General features: G+C 35.1%; 1 non-coding gene across 1 annotated transcript; it reads left to right on the top strand.

The window, feature by feature from the left end:
- The first annotated feature begins 7,374 nt into the window (after positions 1–7,374).
- Trnam-cau lies at positions 7,375–7,447 on the top strand. Its single transcript has one exon. It is a non-coding gene; the product is annotated as a tRNA-Met (tRNA).
- The last annotated feature ends 485 nt before the right edge of the window (positions 7,448–7,932 follow it).

The raw sequence follows: 7,932 nt of genomic DNA, 5'->3' as shown, positions 1-7,932 counted from the left end.
TAAGTTCCGTTCCGTTCCGTCGATGTAACGCTCATTGCCAAGTGAAATCATCAAGATTCAAGTAAAAAACTAATGTAAACCTGGAGGTAACTATAGCATAGCATAGCATAGCATAGACTGACTGTACATGTCAATGGTTGCTACTCCGTGATTGATCGGAACTGGTAAGAATTGCACTACGATCCAAATGAATAAGGGATGGGAGTTTCCGCTTACTCTCGAAGTGCAATTTTAGCAGATCTAGTATTATTGATCAATAACGGCGCCGGCCAAGTCCTTACAGTCAGTTGGGATGGGGAAGGAATGTTAGAGTGTAATGATTGTTGCTTCTAGAGACCGAGAATACCTCTGCATCTCCACAATCACCACGGGAAGGGTGTTTATTAGTGAGGGAGGAAAAGATCTGGGAGTCACCTCTGGTCGGTGATGTGATCCATGGACAAGGGGGAAATATACGACTTATATTTAAAGCTAGTTTTGTATTTTTGTCTCGAGAAGTTTTTGGTAGAAGCTTTTAAAAATACGTCAACATCTATAATGTCGAACAATTCAAAAGACGTTTTTATTAATGACGAAAACTGAAAATTACATGTATATATTTTAAATTATATGAAACAGGAATAATGCCGACACTTGTAGTGACGAACCATACATAGTTTGTTTGAAAATGACATATGAGTATTACTGTGCATTTTGTCTCGATATGGTAGAAGTTTTAAAAAATACGTCAACATTCACAATTCACAATCAAAAGATAATTTTTAATAATGTCAAAAAGAGAAAAATATATGTATATTGAAATTGTATAAGAAAAAAGCATAATGCCGACACTTATAGTGACGAACCATACAAAGTTTGTTTTAATATTACATCAAAGTTACGCTTTCAAGAAAAAAATGTGTTATCAGAAGCATGAAACGAACTCACCAGTTGGTAATCCATTCTCGACCGAACACAAAACTGACACTGACAGCAAAACTTCTTGGCGTCCCGAAAACAAACCGTTTTGCTTGGGCCTTCCCAAATACCTACCCAGCAAGACGCTCCAAATCAGGGAAAAAAAAATCTCAGGCGACGAAAACACGCGCGAAACCGTGAGCAAAATCTATCGGACGACGCAAAACCGAACTGTCTTGCTTGGGCCTCACTCTAATGTAAACCTGGAGGTAACTATAGAAAAAAAAAACTTTTAGTCGATTGGTTCCGTTCGATGTAACGCTACTAATCTTAATTCTACTCTTCTTCTTCTTCTTCCTGGCATTACGTCCCTACTGGGACAGAGCCTGCTCCTCAGCTTAGTGTTCTTATGAGCACTTCCACAGTTCTTAACTGAGAGCTTACTGTGCCAATTACCATTTTTGTATGCGTATATCGTGTGGCAGGTACGAAGATACTCTATGCCCTGGGAAGTCGAGAAAATTTCCAACCCGAAAAGATCCTCGACCGGTGGGATTCGAACCCACGACCCTCTGCTTGGTTTTGCTGAATAGCTGCGCGTTTACCGCTACGGCTATCTGGGCCCCTCTCTATTACGATTTGTAAATTATGTGCTTTGTTTTTAAGGTAGGTCAATAAAAATTTATTTATGAATACAGTGGGACCCGATTTTGTCAGCCCCTCGATGAATTTTAGGCTGATAAAATGGGGAACCTGACAAAATCGGGTCATATTTTTTGTTTCTGTTTTTCAAATTTCAACGTGATAATATTTGCTTATGAACCGCGTTTGCAACTTACATTTTACTTTTAAGGGGGCGAGAGACATGGGCGTAGCCATGTTTCTTGTTTATCGGGGGGAGAAGAGCAGCCCTCACAATTTCATTCTCAAATTTCGTGTCGAGACGATTTTTATACATTGCCTCCGCACCCTTTTTGCATGAACCATAAAACTATGCAGGATATCCTCCGTACTTTTTCACAGTAAGCAAAGAAAGGTCCTAAACGCGTCTTGAGTAACGTCTTGGAGAATTACTAATTGGAAAAATTCTGATGATTTGATTCGTAGTTCCTTCAAAATGGCATCAGTAATTGCTTTGGAACTCTTCTTGGAATCGCTTTAAGTATAATTCATGTGTCAACTGGATATTTATATACCTATTTTCCTTAAACATATTTCGAAATCTATCAAGAAGTGTTTTAAAGATTTTCATAGAATTATTTCAGACATTTTACAGGAATTTCATCAAGAATTTGACCTGGAATTGTCGGTCCTTGTCGGATTCTTGACAAATCTCGTGAGATGATTCCTGTAAGAATCCTTCAATAATCTTAGCAATTTTGCAAAAAAAATCAGAAATGAAATTGGAGGAATTTCTGAAGGAATCTTCAAGACAGTGTTTAGGGGAATTTTGAGATTATCGAAAGATTTTTTCATGACTTCATTAAGAACATTCTAATAAAGTTTCAACTAAATGTAATTTTGAAGGGATCCTTTCAAAAGCTTATGGAGTTATTCAAGGCAGCATCCTGATAAAACATAAAGGAGCAAGTTTTAAATGGTTATTTCGAGATATAACTGGAGAAAAACCCTCAAAAATTAAAATTACTTCATAGGAATTTCGGGTCTAGTTTCTGGACGAGTTCCCTCATGAAAAAAATTAATCGTAAATGAATACTATGAAAATATTTTCAATGTACTCAGTATGTTCCTGGAAAAAAATATAAAATTATCTCTTGAATATTTTTAAACAAAAAGGTTCCATCGGGATTCCATTGAATAATTCTTGGGGTAGTATAAAGAGCAATTTTTGGAGGAATTCATGAATTCATATCTCCATTGCAGACTAATCCGTCGAACAATTTCTGGCAAGATGTTTTTAAAAAGTCTGATTATTTGGTAGACTCTATAAGTAATCTATCATGACATAAGTATTGTATAAATACGAGTACTGGAGATAATCTTTAAAGAATTTAAACACAAGATTAATTCTGGTAGTAAAATTGTTCTACCATACAGAGGGAAGCAGGTGATGCCAATGTCCCCTCTAGCTATGATCATGCGTGCATAATGTCGAACATTATCATCAGTATTAATGTAAACGGGGCAGAACATAACAAGGACAATTTTTTGATATATTTAAAATAGGCTGACAAAATCGGGTCAAGAAACTGACAAAATCGGGGGCAGACAAAATCGGGTCAATACTGTATCTAAATAAATCCTTTCCCCTTTCCCAGTTTTTTTTTTTCTACATGTTTTTTGCAGGTTCATTGCGGTAATTTCGAAAACAAAAGTTTATCTGGGGTTTTTCAACAAATTTCCTCTGAAGACTCGAAGGCAAGAGTCATTTCAAAACCAATATTTTTTCTTTTCAATATTTTAATAATCCGGAGATTTGAAGCAAAGTTTCAAGAAAAAAATCTTTTGACGCAATTTGTGATGTATTTTGGTAATATTTCTTAAGGACTTTCAATGAACTTTGAAGAATATGTAGTACATTTTTTGGCAAAACTATTTAAAGGAATTCACAGAAGACTTTCTAGTTGAACTTTCTATAAAATATCTCAGTATTAGATTTGACAGAATGAATGATTTTTTGAAAGAATTGCGAGGGAAAACTGAACTTTTGAAATATTAAGTAACATTTTTATGTAAATTCGGAAATATATTCCGAAATCAATTTGCTAATAAAATTTAGACATAGGAATTCGCTTCGAAAGTATGAACAAGTCCTTCAATATTATTTGACTAATTTCCAAGAGATGTAAACAAGTTCTGAGGCCACCCTTCAATTTTCCTTGAGGCATATGATTGTACTAAAATTTAATAAAAATATCGAAAAGTTTTTTGAGAAATTTTGCTACAGACCTGTTGGAAATAAATCAAATAATTTTTGAAATGTCAAGTTTACTTGGAAAAATATGGTTTAAGCAATTAACTAGTTCATGCGAAAAAGCTATGATCGATTATGTAACATGTTTCACACCAGGTTAAATTGCTGTCATTCCTGTGATGAAAACTTAACCATGCCGAATTTCCTTGAAAGTTAAGCCTTATTTTTCGACAAAAATTTCCGCTATGTATGGTCTGAGAAATTCCTTTTGTGATTTTGTCTATTATTGTATGGGTTTTCATTAGTGAATTCTCACAAGGGAAAGCATCATCTCCGTACATCTAACAGTGTAACATGCGAAATCAGAATGCAGTAAATATGCTGCTCTATGCTGATTGCCCGAGCAAAGTTGGGTAACAAAATGATAACAAGTTGTGTTATCCGATAACTTGCAGTTGATAACATAGTTTGTTTTCATTTTGGTTGAATAAGCAGGCAACATAACAAACGTGATAACAAATGTTTATCCTAAAGATATCATATAAATATCTCATTATGTTATCATTTGAAGCACATTGATAACAAGTTTTATTATCCTGCCAACTTCCCGAGCAAAGCCCAACATCAAAATGAAAGCAAGTTGAAAACATATATTGTTTTCAGCATCAAGTTGATATCATAATTTGATATCAATTTATCAATGAAATATTCGATATCATATTTTGTTTTCGTTCTGCTATCATTTTAAATTTTTGTTTATATTTTTTTTTAATTATAAGTTTATTTGTGCTACATGTTTAAATACTATGAGAATATATAAATAAAGCATTTATCTAGTCGCAGCCACATTTCAATATCAATCAAAAATATGTATATCTCAATGAGTTCTCAATTTGCTCTCAATGATAGCAGAAACTGTTTTCAATTTGCTTTCACTGACAGCAAAAAGAGTTTTCAATTTGATATCATGGGAACATTTTTCTGCTCTCAGTTTTGATATTTTAACCGTTAAAACGACCAAAATGACAACAAACTGAGTTATCAAAATCCGCGACATCACAACATCAAAATTAGTTTTCAATATGATCTCAAGCTTTGCTCGGGTTCCCTCATCAATAACTCATTATGTTATCAATTAGTTTTAAAGATCGAATTATGATAACAAACATTTGACGTCATTCACCCGTCGTTGCATCATCGATCTGACAGTTCAAAATTCGTTGATAACAAGAGTCTTCGCATTGATAACAAAAAATAACAAAATGAAATCATGATGTACATCTTGTTTTCACTATGTTATTCGGTAGTTATTCGACTTTGCTCGGGTGTTTGGATTATTCAGAAAAAAAAAAAACAATTTTGGGAATTCCAGGATATTGCCGCTTTTTTGCATCGCGGTATTTTTTGGAACGGAGATGTCGAAAATTTCGCCCATCCATACAACAAGAAGCAAGTTCTAACAGTAACCATTTAATCGACAGCCGGACGATTGGGCTTTCGGTTGTCGCGCGATTCACCAAAGTCAGAATCGTCACGCTGATGCTGTGTAAGACATGCGAGGTTTTCTTACTACAGTGGAACAGCATAAAATAACGTAACTACTGAGGAGATTTTTGTCAATAACAAGAGTGATGTACATTGATTCAGAAGATTTTGCTTCATGTTAAATTTTACATTAATTATCATCAAAAATTCTGGAGGTCTGGGCAATTCTGAGAAGGGCCAGGCTCCCCTGACCCTCTCCCTGTACCTACGCCATTGTTGCCATATAAATTCCGATAAAAATGTTATTGTAATTTTACTATCTACTTCTTCTAAACATTACGAACACATCGTTCATACATCATTTTTTTTGTAGAAATCGGTTTTCAATGTGAAATAATTGAAAATATACCCTCATACCCTAATAGGGTTGCCAACACGGAAACTGTAACTGTAATGTTAATACTCACAAGGGAAGGTCACGATGGTGTTACACGGGGGTTTCAACCAGACTATTTTTGTTAGATTGTACATGTCGAAATAGGTGATGGATTAGTAGTGTAGCCAGGAGGGGCTTTGAACGGGTCAATTTTGTACGAATATAAAATTATGGAGTCAATTGAAAATTTGACAAAAAGATTTTTCTCAGTATTTATTGTGATAGTAATGAACAGAATTGACATTAATGTATGATTATAATGTATTGTTTAGGCCATAGACGTAACTAGAATAGGTTCTTCTTGCCAAAATTACTCCACTTAAACCAAGTTTATTTTGGTGTCAATGTTCTATTCACTTCATAGTTTTCTAATATCTATCATAGAACCCGAGATAAACTTCATGTTTAATTTTAAAAGTTTAGTAAGAAAGGGATTGATAAGGGGCTAGTTGAATAATGTAAAAGATATGGAGGTACAAATAGTATCGACAATACTTCACAACTGTAGATGAGCTATTCTTCATTTAATTAAAACTTTCTGGGAAATTCGAAAATCCCGGGGAGCAGAAATTTATTTTATGATGAATGTTTGAATCAATGTTTTTGCAATCAATAAGTAAAATATGTCGCTCAGAAACGAAGCTGAATGTTCATAGGATCTGTGTACAATCCACGTGGTCATCTAAAGGTGGATTTAACTTTTTTTTTAGGTAAAACAGACCACGAGGGGAGAATCGGGGAGTTGCAGAAAAAAATGACCATGTGGCATATAGACAGCCCCTTAGTGATCTGTTTTAAAACTTGATATTGAAATGGTCCGTTTAACATAAAATGTCCTCCTGTCGTCAGCTTATCTGTTCCTCAATTAATTGTATATTTTTATGATCCTGGAATGCGATACCACTTCGTTGATGCAATAAAGCAACCCGCTCATTACAACAAAAAATCTCGTCCACCTGCAGATACCTACCAACAGCGAAGCAGAGTGTCGATCGATTGCATTCTAACTCAATTAAACACCATCAGTTGCCATCGCCATCGACTGATAGCAGAACCTGTTGGATAGCCTGTGGCCATGTGATGGATGAATATGGAATCACCACCATCATCTGAACCTGGTTAGGCAGGCTAACGAAAACAAAGTGAAAACGAGAGTGTAGAGCTCACTCGACACCCGTTGGTTTGCGTGTTCTAAATATAACTGCCCCGTACCGGACTTGTTGTTGTTGATGGACGACGGTATTCTCAGTATGTGATCGGTGCTTCAATGCTTGTTTCTCTAATGTTCTATTTTACCTGTTGGATTAGGTTCAGATCCTTTAAATACGTAATTATTACACAGGCGTAACTTTGTAATCACATATGATTTTGCATCCAAATATCATAAAAAGTAATTAGACTTGACATATCTACGAATAATGTATGATCACTCTAACACATATTTTTCATATTTTTTTTATTTCCATCTTTCCCTGCTTCGATTTAAGCCCTACGCGATCCAGTGTGTACGTTTGTTTGTCTGCTTTTTGCTAATCGCATCTATACTTAGTGGCCGCTTCGCTACACAGACGGTGTTGGTTATCAATTTTGTTTGTTCGTTCTTCGTTCTTCCCTCCATAGAAGAGCAGCACATGTTCCCGGCTTGGTTTGAAATATTTGCGCGGTAGCTCGCTAATCATCGGCCTCGATGGCGCAGTAGGTAGCGCGTAAGTCTCATAATCTTAAGGTCGTGAGTTCGATCCTCACTCGGGGCAGTTAACTTTTTGCATTTTGCGCACAATCCGGATCGTGGAACAGAAGGGCACTATTCTTACTCTTTTAATCATTTCCTTTATCAACACTTTTTCGGTTACATTTTGTCCTCTAAGCGAAAAATCGTTGTGAATTATAATTATTCCCTTCTCAAACTTTTGAACAAATGGATTTTTACTAGTCATTTATTACATACTTCGAAGAGCCTTTCTTTAGCTTTTTATAATGTGTAATCCTAAAATAGTAATAAAAAAAATCAATCTTTAAAAGTAAGGCACAAGGCCACATCAGGATGTCAAGCTGTTCTACCTTCACCTTCTGTATAATAAAGGTCAGTTTTTGAAACTGCAATATTTCATAAAAACTTCCATGAAACAAATCTCATGAAGGAAGCAACTAACAATAGTGTATATTTTATTTAAGTTTGAGCAGTAGTTGAGAAAACTAGATCTCAGTTGTTTATAAACCGAGTTGAATGAAATTTCCA

The sequence above is a fragment of the Aedes aegypti genome, chromosome 2 (genome assembly GCF_002204515.2).
Source record: "Aedes aegypti strain LVP_AGWG chromosome 2, AaegL5.0 Primary Assembly, whole genome shotgun sequence".
Lineage (NCBI taxonomy): Eukaryota > Metazoa > Arthropoda > Insecta > Diptera > Culicidae > Aedes > Aedes aegypti.
This window is presented reverse-complemented; position numbering and strand designations above follow the sequence as displayed.